Here is a 13645-nt window from a genome sequence, read left to right as displayed (position 1 = left end):
TGGCGATCTCTGGTTAAGGGGACTTTGGTCATGGCTTAAGACGGATTCCCAAGGCATCTAACACCATTTGAGGGGATCCCTCTTCTGCCATTCATAAGGGAAGGGACAGAGAAGCGACGCCTAATAAGGCTTAGAAGGATCATTGTGTAATTCAAAGTTCATCTTATTTCGCGTCCTTGCCGAGAACTGTGGCGAGTGCATTACAAAAAGCCGGATGTATTGTTCTTTCACACTTGCCTCCATTCTGTGATCATGCGGCCTTAAAGGATTACATCGAACCACCAACACCATCAGGGGTACTCAAGGTGCTTTTCACCGTCATGAATGAGCCAGGCAATGATTACCTAAACAGCTGCTCTATCGAAGAAAAGGTTGCCATTCGTGGATTTCTTTCCAGCCTCAGAAATCCGTCCGATGACGAAGTCGTAGCGCGCTGCTGATGTTGCCAATATTTCAAACGCTGGATGGTTAAAACGTTTACTTCAGTACAGTCAGGCGGGCCCGTCCCTGGTACTAAGCTTGACGTTGCCCCCCCACGGATGCATCTTCCAGTGAATACCAAGATTCAAAACGCAAATCAGTTTCTTTCTGCGGCTGACGATGATTCTTATCAGCTGTTACGACGCCTTCCAGTTCGCATCTTAAACACGTCAGAGTTTTTGATTGATAAAGTCCTTCCCATATATCGACCGGTAGTGGGTTTTTTATACGCGAGATCAAATTTCAGATCTTATGTTTTGGGTGATCCAACGACTACCTGCTCTATCAAGACAACAAATCCTTTCCGGATCATTTGAAGAGCGTTCGTTTTGTACCAGTGGCAAATGGAAATCTTAAAGCGCCATACGAGCTCTATGATCCAGAAGATGACATAATCCAAAACTGTTTGAAGGGGAACCAAATGTATTTCCGGCTGAGGAATTTTCCAAAGCGCATGCTCTAAGCCTGCTTCGTGTATTCTTGGGCTTAAGGAGAAGCCGTTCATTGGAAGCTAAAGATTGTCTTTTAATTGCAAAACAAATACTTCAAGCGCCAGACCAGTTCGCCATCAGGAGAGCAGGGCATTATTGCAATTTCTGAATGATAATTCACACCTCCTTGATAAGGAAGTCTTGCTTGAAGAACGAGCAAGTCCGTCAAAGAAAAGTCCCTTAGGTACCGTCCTATCGAGTTTGCCATGGCTTCCAGCATCGAAAGACCCCCTCGAAAAAATCCTTCGATCATGCCATGGTTTGGTGCTTCCAGCAGGCTTTGTTCTCCAAAGGACATGAGAGACGCTGACATGGCGAATGTAGTTGGTTCAACTATGCCTGTGCTTAAAGGGATCTTCGTGAAAAGCTCAAGAATGCCTTTGGGTGTCATTTCCTCCTCCAATCCGTCATGTCGTGGATCAACTTAAGGAAACAATAACAGCTTGGAAACAGCAAGTGCGCAAATTGTCAGAAATTGAATTGATCAAGTTTCAAGCATTGCTAAAGATATCTATAGTCATCTTTGCAGTGAGATGGTGATCGCGGAAGCCGTTTGGGTTCTCAAAGAGCATTCGTCCTTACCTTGGATATGGCATGGGTCGGGTTTTGCTGTGCCGAACTGCATTGCTTTGAGACGTGAGTGCTTCCTGGATCTTAAGCCTTACAATTATGTGATTTCCGAAGATTTTGTAAAAATATTCTGCATTATTTAAGCTCTGCGGTGTACACGAGACATTCAGCAATTCAACTGCTTTGGATGTCCTGCACCAGATTCAAGATTGGCACCAAAGAGATATAAGACATCCGGAAGAAGTCGAGCGTGATCTTGGACTAGCTTGCGATGTTTTGGCCTTCTTGACTAAAGATGGTGTAATGCTCCCCCGGACGTTCGCAAGAGGGTTCTGATCCCCATTCAGACCAAGGAACGGAGGCTAACTCTTGAGCCATGTGCTGATGTCAGCTTCTGCGATGTTGAGTGGCTGAGAGTTGGTAGTACCGACAGTGACTTGACAACTGCCGAACTTATGGTACACAAGAGCATTTCAATTGACATAGCACAGCTTTTAGGAACTCCTGCCTTAAGCAGAAAGTTTGGCAGTAACCGAAACGTTAGGCTTTCAACTGAGTGGACCATATGAACCAGTCACCACCCGAATAAAGAATATTCTCAATGACCACAGTCATGACACGGATATCTTTAAGGAACTCATTCAGAACGCAGAAGATGCAAGAGCAACCGAGGTAAAATTCCTTCTTGACTGGAGAAACAACGAGAGAAAGAAGCTTCTATCACCTGGCTTAGCTGAAACACAAGGGCCTGCCCTTGGGTTTACAATGACGCTTGTTTTTCAGACAACGACTTTGAGAACATCAGCAAGCTTGCTGCAGCTACCAAGATCGGGAGCAAAGACAAACTTGGACGCTTTGGGTTAGGATTCAGCACCGTCTATAGGATCACTGACCTTCCAAGCTTTATTAGCCGAGAGTTCATCGCATTCTTCGATCCCCAGACAACTCATTTAGGCGATCTTATCACAGACAAATCTCGCCCTGGTATTCGCTTAAACCTCAAAGATAACCATAGGGTGCCTTCTGCTTTTCCAGACCAGTTTAAGCCCTACGAAGGAATTTTTGGGTGCACATTTGACAGGAAAGGGGAGCCATTTTTTTATGATGGAACACTGTTCAGGTTTCCGCTACGGACAATGAGACAGGCCAGTGAAAGTGAAATATGCAGTCAATACTATAACGAGAATCAAGTCTCATCTGATTTCGTCCTTTCAAGAAAACGCGTCAACGATGATACTATTCTTGCGCTATGTGACCAAACTAAGTTTTTATCAGATATGCGAAGACCAGAATCCATCTCACGCAATGAAAATTTTTCAAGTCGACAAGCAAATAGTAGAGCAATTGGCCGGAAGTAGGATACCTCAAGTAAAGCAGGACATCCTCTCCGACAACGCACAATTGCAAGACAGGTATTTTGAGAATGATCTCCATGGTAGTGGGATTTCTCTACAACACTTAAATGACCACTCCGCCCACTCTGCAAGGATTGTTTCAATTAAGTCTCGGGCCTATTCCAGTAGTTCATCGACAAGCTTCAAAGTGAAACCACAAGATCAAACGTGGCTCATACGGACTTGTAGTGGCGATGGCAAATCTTTGCAAATGGCAAACAGTGAAGATGGGAAGCTCAACGGTTTGCTTCCTAAAGCTGAGGTTGCTGCTCTACTGCTGAATGCAGACAAAAGTAAAAAGCGATGGAAACCTGAGAAAGTTGTTGGAGAAGCCTTTTCTGGACTGCCCCTAGGTGTAGCTACAGGGTTTCCTGTCCACATTAATGGAAGCTTTGCTGTGACAACAAATCGCCGAAACCTGTGGGACACTGGGAATGGTCCTTCCTCACAAAAAACCGATGGAAGTACTTTGGAACCAATACCTCTTGGAAGACGCTGCTTCAAAAGCTTACACACAGCTTATGGAGGATATGATTAGTCTCCACCTGCAAGGGAAAGTAGTAGAATTTCCATTTGAAACAGTCTGGCCAGATCCAGAGAAAGCTCTGTCAAAAATATGGAAAGATTTTGCTTACGTAGTTTATCAAGAAATGCCAACAAAGCGAGCTGCCCTACTGAAAAGTCAGAAGAATGGGTTGCAGTTGAAGATGGTGTCTTTGGACACAGCAGTGCTACGCATACCTGAGAGTTATCAAATAATGTGCAGGTGTGATTACAACGTAGTCCAGCTACCAAAATTCATTACAGATGCTTTTCACAAGAGTCTCCCTGGTATAATCGCAGAGCGCACAATCACAATGGACAAATTTGTTTGTAACGTGTTCTTTCCAAATATTGATAACGTTCCCAGCAACTTGAGAGATCCAGTCACTTGTTATCTACTGGACGAGATCCTGACGTGTCACAAATACGGGATGCAACTTCGAGAAACTAAGTGTATTCCAACTTCACCTGCAGGAGACCAACTTTCCAGGCCAGGGGAGTTAATTGACCCTTCTGGAGTTGCTGGTGGCCTTTTCCTTGAAGAAGAAAACGTTTTTCCGAGAGGCGCCTGTTTTGTTAAAATGGAGAGACTCCTTGCCTTGCGAAAGCTCGGAATGGTGGACAATCTGCTGACCTGGGAACGAATCTGTGAAAGAGCCGAGTTTATTGCCGCTTTAGTCAGCAATGACTCTGAAAAAGCAACGCTGTTGTCCAGGAACCTAATCAAATACATGAACGAAAACATGAATAGGATATCACCACCAAGTGCCACCCAACGAAAAAGGATTCCGAGGCTAGATTTCTTCCCGTTATGAGCAAACAGAGGAATACTACCTGCCATGGAAAGGGGATATGGGAATTAAAACCAGGTTCCTCTCTGCAAGAGAATTGTTCCGGGATGAGTGGATCTACCTACTTGGGTCAGTCAAACCTATTCTTGACGAATCATCAGAGACCGGTTGCGGTCGTCTAACCAAAGATGTTGCCAAGCTGCTAGGAATCTGTGGCCGACCTTCAACCGTGAACGATGTGCTGCTTCAGCTATATTCTGCTATTCAAGGACTTGTGGAAAACGATGCAGCCAGCAGAGAATGCACGAGAAAAATATGCAGCTTTGTGTACCAGTTTCTCCAAGACGGAATGAACACTTCAGACTTTCAGATTGTCCAAGATTCTCTGGATAGAAAGCCATGGATATTTGTGGCAACCAAGTTCGTCACCTCTAGTCAAGTTGCATTCTCTTGCAGAAACCAAGGCGTTCCATTCCTGTGCTGCATTTCAGAAGATTTCACATTAAAATTCAAAAATCTTTTCAAGGCGCTTGGAGTACGAGAATCGTTTTCTGCACAAGATATAGCAGATGCATTACTTCGTCTCAAGGAAAGAAAACAAGGGCAGCCCCTTACACGTCAAGAGTTAAGAACCGTAAAATATTTCCTAGAGGAAATCGTTCTCATGAATGACAAAGCCCTGAATTCGTACTGTGGTGAACTTCCTTTGCCAGATACAAACCTCGTACTTAGGCCTGCAAGTGGCCTCACAGTCAATGATGCCCCCTGGATGTACAAAGAACATAGTACCAATTGTCTTCACGGTGATATTTCTCCAATAATGGCTTACAAGCTTGGTGTCCACACAATTCGAGAGCAAACGTTGGGCAAGTATTCGCATTGCTTTGGAAGACCGTTTGGCCAGAGCGAGCGACTGACAGATCGAATTAAAAATGTGTTGAAATCTTATCCATGCGATTCAGGAGTTTTTAAAGAGATCATTCAGAATGCAGATGATGCTGGGGCCACAGAGATACACTTTATTAACGATCCGCGTCAACACGAAACAACACGTGTGTTGTCCGAGCAATGGAAAGACCTTCAAGGACCCGCACTCTGTGTTTTCAATGACTGCGCCTTCACGGAAGAAGACATTGAGGGCATACAAAGATTGGGCATCGGAGGCAAGATGAACAATCCTGAGAAGACTGGGAAATATGGAATAGGGTTTAATGCTGTGTATCATGTGACAGATTGTCCAAGCTTTATCACCAATGGTGAGCTTCTCTGTGTTCTCGATCCACACGCCCTTTATGCACCAAACGCTACACTGGAGTTCCCAGGACGCAGATTTGATCCCCTCGATGAACAATTTTGGAATGATTTTGCTGACGTAAGACCTGGTTACTTGGAAGAGTTTTTTGACCTGAAAAGCTCTACCATGTTTCGTCTTCCAATACGAACGGAATTACAGGCGAAGGAATCAAAACTTTCCTCAAAGACTCTTACCAGTTCAGATATAGACCAGTTGCTGGCTATCCTCAAAAGTGAGATACACGAAATTCTGCTTTTCTCAAAAAGTGTAAAGAAAATAAGCATTTCAAGGATAGAAAACAACCGATTACACAGAGGATATGAAGCAACTGCAACAATTTCGAGTGACGATGTTTGTAAGATACATGTACTTAATGAGGAGGTAGGGCGATGTAAAGAATTGGAGACAAAGGCAATTCCATGGTTTTCTATCACTCACACCACTACAATTCAAGACACTCTTGGAAGGAAAGAGGAATGGGTGATTCAGCAATGCCTTGGTTCTCGCTTATACGGTGAAAAACCTGTGATTCCAAACGGGAGAAAAATTGGTCTGCTTCCAAGGGCAGCTGTGGCAGTAAGGCTCGCTAGCAATGGGACTCCCGCACGAAGAAGGCGATCCATAAATACACCACCTCTGGACAACAAGTATCGTGCATTTTGTTTCCTTCCATTGCCAGTCGAGACAGGGCTCCCTGTGCACATCAATGGACAATTTGCTCTTGACAGTTCGAGGAGAAACCTTTGGAAAGATCACAATAGCCAAGGGGAAAGAACTCAATGGAATGACTTTATCAAGACCTATATTCTAGCACCGGCCTATGCAGAACTAATTGCTTGCGCACGAGAATACATCCCTGGAATCTCAGCGGGTGACCAATGGTATTTTAATGACAACAACGACGTGACAAGTGGCCTACAATGGTATCACAACATCTTTCCTGATCCGGACAGCACTCACAACGAATGGAAGACCATTGCAACAACTGTGTACCGACTGGTGGCCACCTCGAATCAAGCTGTCCTTCCCATAATCAGGGAAGAACCATCACTCTCAAGCATAGCACCCTCACCTCGAAGATTTTCAAACTATGACAACAACTCACTCGTACAATGCTCTTGGGTGCCGCCTTGCAGTGAAAACGACGATCAACAAGCACTTTTCACAGAACTTTCCAGTCCTGACCTTGAATGCTTCCTACGGACGATTCGTCTTCCTATAGTTCATGCGCCACCAAAACTCTACGCCAAGTTTCGAGACACAGGCGTTATGGTGAAAACTGTGAATCCGGACATCGTTATGACCTACCTTGAAAAGAAAAAGAAAGCTATGGACTTACTTCCATGTTCTATTGAAAAAACTGTCTTCAAAAATCTGACTAACCTTAAGCGGCTCTTGCAGTTTTGCATGGAAGATGAAAACTTTCTTCAGCGCTTAAATGGACTTCCTCTTCTGTTAACAGAAGATGGAATGATGAGAGAATTTGATTCAAAGAACCCAGTTTTTCTGACGCCTTATTCAAGCCTGCTTCCTTCTCAGCCAGACCTCTTTGTTCACAAAGACATGATTCCACTATTTTCTAAGTTTCCAGCAAGTGATACTTGGAAATCTGGAGTCTTCAAACGTTTTGACACGGATTCCATTGAACCGTTCCTGATACAAGTGTTTCCGTCGAGATGGTTTGCCTGTGATAGGCAAATGTCATGGGAGCCAAGCCAAACGAGTATACCTTCCGTTGAATGGTTGACGACATTGTGGGAGTTGATTTTGATGACGTACAATGATCGACAATCAAGCTTTGAAAGTGATGAAGATGCATCCGAGACCCTGCGTCCATTTGAGGACTGGCCTATCATTCCCACCTCCAGGGGTACTCTTGTTCCTGTGTCACTCGGCAAAACAGTGTTGGATTTAAATCCTCGTGTCCACGACGTTGAAAGGATAACTAGGATTTTATACAAATTAGGAGGTTCGCAACTGGATTTCTCAGTTCTGATAGGACTAAACAAAGACGTGGCCCGACAACTTGTGTCACCATGTCTGGCAAAACCATATTCTCGCCAAGATGTCATCAGTGTACTCCACTACCTGTCAAAAGAAGATGAGTTTCAATGTGAGCTTGGAAAAGGCGAGATTGTAAGTCTTTTTCGATTCCTACAAGAGGACATAGCCACCGTGTACAGTAATTATTCTCTTTTGAAGAAACTCCCCTTCTACAAGAAGATGACTGGGAGATTAGTTAGTCTTGATTCTTTTGCATTTTCATATGTCGTCGACCTGCCACAGTGTGTCCCTTTAATAACTATAGAAGATCGAATAGAGGAAGAGAGCTGCGTCCTACTAGAGGCAATTACAGAGATCGAGCCTTTTTACAAGGCAATGAATATCAACTGCCTTTCACAGGTTGAGGTCTTTGTAAAGTATATCTTGCCAAATCTCCATGCCATGCCGTCTTCAGGTATCCAAGCTATGCTTCTTTACATAAGGGACACTCTACTTGTCACGTTGAAAAGTGCCAGCGATAGGACCCTCCTGTTCGATGCACTCCGCGAAAACAATATTATCCCAGGAACAGACAAGTCTCTTTCTCCAGTAAGTAAATTTTACGATCCCGAAAACGCGGTATTTCAGGACATGCTCCATTCGACTGACTTCCCTCCCGAAGAGTATCGCTTGTCCACCTGGCTTCCTTTTCTTCGGGACATCGGTTTGAAACACACAGTTACACAACAGCAGTTCCTTGACTTTGCCGAAAGCTTAGCTTCAGATGCAGAGACTAGATTCATGGATCCTCTTATAAGAAAGAAGTCGCAGAGCTTAGTGAAGTGCTTATTTCAGCAGGATGACTTGCATGACCCGAGTTTCATGCATATTGTTTCCAGCATAAAGTTTGTGGCTGCAGATTGTGCCTCTGATGAGTTACGAAACTTACATCCACAATGTGGATGTGACTCCAAGGATGATGTTCCACCTTTCACTGAGTTTCATGGCGCTCTACCATCAGAACAACAAAAGCTGGCCTGGACATCCATCAATCTCCTTCCAGAGTGGGCTACACCAAGCATCGTGGAGAAACGACTACTGGAAGATCTCGGAGTGGCACTTATCCCGCCCACTGACAAAGTTATTAATCATGTTAATGTGCTCTCAAAGGCACATAGTGGGAACGTTCACAAAGACACACCTAAAGACCAAAGAGAACTTCTACATGATGTCATCTACGAGGCGTTCAGTTTCTTGAAAGGGGAATGCCACTGTCCCAGTGCCGTATTGTCTGGAAAGTGTAGCAAATCCTGCCTTGCCATTGGAAGCACTCTAATGAAAACTCCCTGTATCCCTGTCGACGAAGGACGAGTTCTTGTTGAAGGAAGTCAGCTAGCGTTTGAAACGACAACTGAGCTACCACCTTATTTCTACAAGGTTCCACGAGAGTATGGCCATTTTGAGCACCTGTTGAAGAGACTGGGAGCAAATGAGAAACCAACACCAACGCAGTTTGCTGATATTCTTGGAAGACTTAAAGAGGTTTGTGAAGATAAACACATGGAGCCTAACGAGAAAAGGGTTGCCAGAGAAGCAACCCATGGATTCTTCACCACGCTCTCGGTGTTGGTGAAAGAAAAGAGCAAAGATGCAGCAAGTCGATGTCTGTCACTGTTGAATGACCTTTACTTACCAAGCAAAGAAGGTTTTCTCAAGCATTCCTACGAACTGATCTTCCATGACTGTCCCAGTTTTGAACGACGAGCCAGAGATTTTGCTGGTGATTTTGTGGACATCAGTAGAGAAGGCGAATTGACCGCAGACCGCCTTTCCTATCTTTTAAGTCTTCTGCCATTGCGTCTTAGAGCTAAGACAATACAAAATCTACTTAAAGAAGAGATCCATCCAAGCTGCAGAGACAAGCCTTGCATAGCAGACAGCCCTGTTAGTTCCGACCCCTGCACATTCGCGACAAGATATCGCAATATCTTGTTATCTCCAAAGCTTGTCAATGGCATTCTCCGTGTCATCCGCCACCAGAGACAGACACCTAATCTGCCACAAGAGGTCAAAGATCGAGTTCAGGTCTTTTGCAGCTCCTTACAAGTAACATGCATGTCATCCCTAGACACTCACTTGATACACTTAGAGTCAGGAAACCCTCTGCAACACAGCAACGAAACGCAAGACTGTTTCTTAGAAGAACAGAATGACCATTGGGAGTTGTTCATTCGGCACGGCACAGACGAAAATCCACTCAACATACAACTATGTTTTCAAGTAAATCGTTTGATTGGCAATCAAATTGAGAAGGAGATTTACCTTCAGGCAATGCTTGCTTGTCGTGTACCAGACGAGATTCTTCCAGCTCTTGACAGATGTGGTGTTGCTCAAGACCTAATGGGAAGTGAGGCACGGACGACTGAGCCTGTACTCGGATCTGAGATTCCGGTCACGTACCATCACCTTCTCAGGCAAGACATCGAATACTTCTTTCGTCAAGGTGAGATCGTTGGCTATGAGAAAGAGCGTCAAACTGAAGATGGCCGAATTGACGACAGTGAGCCCTTGTATGTATACGCGAAAGTTGTCAGAAAGGTGCCAAACCGCAAGAGATCAATGGAAAGCACTAAGTTCGACTTTCAAGCAAAATATCGAATCGATATTGGGGAGCCGCGCCTAGCCGAAGTAAGTGTGTTGGATTTGTACAAATTTGACCGCTCAGGCAAAGAGATTACCAGCGTGCCGGTTGAGCTGTCCAACTCCCTCGAGATTACATTATTTACTGGTGATCCCAAAGAGTCAAAAGAAAGATTGGTTTCCAGAAATGAACGCCTAGAGAAAGCAAAACAAGAAATAAAGGACACACTGTGGGAAGCTTGGAAGTTGCCTGAAAAAGAAAGAAGAAAGGTCGTAAAGCGCCTTTTTCTGCGATGGCATCCAGACAAGAACATTGGTTGTGATATTACGCACGAGATGATGCAGTTTTTGCTCAACGAAATCGAGAGAATGGAGAAGTTATTTCCCTCTACGTGGAGAGACAACTTTCGAGATGTTAAACGAAATGGAACAAGTGATGCAGCCAATGGTTTTCACGAATGTTTCAACCAGTGGAATCAGCGTGCTCGGCAAGAGAGACAGACCTCCGACACGTTCAAAAGCCAGACGCACCAGGGAGGGCAGAATAGAAAGAGATCAACCAATCCTCAGAGAAACGAAGCAAAACGATGGATGAAACAAGGAAAAGAAGATTTGATTGCTGCCACGCATCTGCAAGCTCAGGAGACTACGTTTCCAGCGTTAGTTTGCTTCTTATGCCAACAAGCCACGGAAAAAGTTTTAAAGAGCGCTCTGTACGCAGCGTGTGGAATCGCTGAAAGCCAACTGGAAACACATGATGTGCTGAACCTTGCATACGAGATCACAGAGTTGGATGGATCCCCTGTGGACATCCCTCTTCTCGCTGCCAAACTAAAGAACTACTATGAACAGACTAGGTACCCTCACTTTCACCGAGGTGACGCCATTCCATCAGAGGCGTTCACTCCTGAACAAGCAAACGAGGCTTTGGAGACTTCAGAAGCAATCTTAGAGAAAATTACAGAGTTTGTTGACCAACATTTTGATAACATGTCTTCCGACTGACAACAGTCAAGAAAAATAGGAAATCTTCCTCCCCATTCCGAGTCTTTCTTAGCATTCAAAACATTTCTTTTACATTTTTTACGGCAATAATTTAATTCAGAATGTACTCTTGCTAAAGGACTTTTTTTTAATTGAATAAGACTTTTTTTTAGCTAAAGCGTTAGAACAAAAAAAGTTCCGCTAAGAGGAATCGCAAATGTATCTTAATGGTCATCGCAATCGAGTAGATTCGACACAATGACATTATTTGGATGAAGAGCCTCTTTATGACTTACAAAATTGGGTTTAACCTATGAACCCCAGAATGTTTTCAGTCGGTACGCCAGGAAAGAATAATGGCAAATAATGATGAGGTAATTTTTAAGCTCATCACATTTTAATGGCATAAAATGTTGCTATTGCATTTTTCGAGTATAAATTTATTTTTTGTGTAGAAATTCTTGGAATAAATTAAATTATTGAGCACGTCGACCTCTCTCGCTGAATTGCTTGTGTCCTTTCCCCAGCCTGGCCACACTACCCCCTGCATGTAATAGTCTCAGAACAGGAGTCTTAATTTGAATTTCCAGATTGACTTCGCAAAATAAAATGAACAGAATCTCGGCAAAATGACTTGTAAGTTTTGAGCGTAATATTCTAAGAACAACTTGAAAAAATCTCAAGCACTGACTGCTGATTGATTGCTGATTACATTGGGAAATGGCTAGACTATCAATTCTTCTCGGATAAGAACTAAAAACAGAAGGTCCCAATTTACAGCCCTCCCCAGTAACAAATATTGTGACGAACATCTAACAATCCACTCACTGTTGGAGAAGAGTAGGGGTCCTCCGATAAGGGGGCATCCATTCTTCCTTAAATAACGGTAACTGTATAGCAAGCAGTAATGTTAGCCATTGGAAGCCCTGAGGGAAGTGGCTGATAAATTTACTTCACTTCTATGGGTACCTCATTTCCCACTTACAGGCTGTAACACATTTCCAAGATCCGTGTCGAACAATTGCAATATCATTATAATTACCGTTCTTATAACAATCGCTGTGATTGGCCTAAATCGAGTGCCTAATAGCAGCTCAACACACTGAGCTTACCTTCGCACAACTTACGTTTGTACAATCTCACAACAGGTTGTGATTGCCTCAGCTCATATAAGTATGCCTTACAACAGTCATAAGCACTGTACCCGGTAGAAACTAGTACGTTTTCCTAATCCCAAAACAAATAAAAGCCTTAAGCACACACTAGGGTTATTCCTTAGTATCTGGCTGGAAATCTTGTTCTCACTACTTTTTCCCCCGGCCGCGCTTCAGCCATTTGATGAGGGCCAGTCTCTGCTTGCTTCTCAAGTTACCCCAAAAGAATTCTGGGTAATTCTGGTACTTTTATACAGTAATATGAGGAAATTTTGAATGCGCTTATTGCACAGAGATGAAGGGTTTGACTTAAGTGGTAAGAGGGCAGGTAATTTGCAAATATAAATCTTAGTATTTTCTTATTTACATTATACGGTTCCTTTGAAAATAAATTACCAAAGGCCAGTTGTTTGCTACGAGAATAACAGCGAAAAAAGAACTACTTTGTCGCGAATTTTATATAATAAAAGCTTGTTCAGAAATCAAAAGTCTACGTTAACAGCACACACCGGGGCTATTGTTTACTATCTGGCTGGAAATCTTCTCACTCCTTTTTCCCCCGGCCTCGCTACAGCCATTTGATGAGGGCCGGTCTCTGATTGCTTCTCAAGTTACCTGTTTTATGCCCAAAAAGAATTCTGGGTAATTCTGCCATTTCATCCCCGATTCTCATTTCATGGATTCTTTATAAGTGTCGGGTCACCCAGTCCTACCAGCAAAATAAAGCACAGACTGAAGTTTTTAGCTTTCAAAACTTGCCCAAATTGTATCGGTAGGTCCTGGAATTCGTCCACAGAAAGGCCAGAGAGACAACTTACAGCAGAGAGCTAACAGCAGAGCATTTAAGGACGGCGCCTACTATTGTTATTGCGCATACATTCTGCGCATCTCGAGATACTCGGATTTCCTATGGGTGATGCTTATTAATTCAGGGATATTTTTGCATGGTTCAAAACTATGCGGAGAAAGCAGAACTTGGCAAGTGCTCTTAGTATCCAAAAAGAAAATCGGGGGTAACCATGCATATTTCGGAGATAATTAAGCTTCAATTTGGAAAAGAACGCCATACATTGCTTTGTATTTTGAAGCTTTTTACAAACATTGTTGATTAATTATCTTTGAAATATGCGTGGTTACCCCCAATTTTCTTTTTGGATTTCAATAGCACTTGTTAAGATCTGTTTTTCCCGCATATTCAGTAAACCGCGCAAAAATACCTTTGAATTAGTAGGTACCGTCCTTAAGGCGTCCCAATCTGCATGAAATCGTCTCTCACCTCTGTCTCGAGAACACCAGACAAGCACGGTTCTTACGTTACTTT

General features: G+C 43.5%; 1 pseudogene; it reads left to right on the top strand.

Moving 5' to 3' along the window:
* The first annotated feature begins 1 nt into the window (after position 1).
* LOC138025466 (sacsin-like) lies at positions 2-11662 on the top strand (annotated as a pseudogene).
* The last annotated feature ends 1983 nt before the right edge of the window (positions 11663-13645 follow it).

The sequence above is a fragment of the Montipora capricornis genome, chromosome 12, assembly GCF_036669925.1.
Source record: "Montipora capricornis isolate CH-2021 chromosome 12, ASM3666992v2, whole genome shotgun sequence".
Lineage (NCBI taxonomy): Eukaryota > Metazoa > Cnidaria > Anthozoa > Scleractinia > Acroporidae > Montipora > Montipora capricornis.
This window is presented reverse-complemented; position numbering and strand designations above follow the sequence as displayed.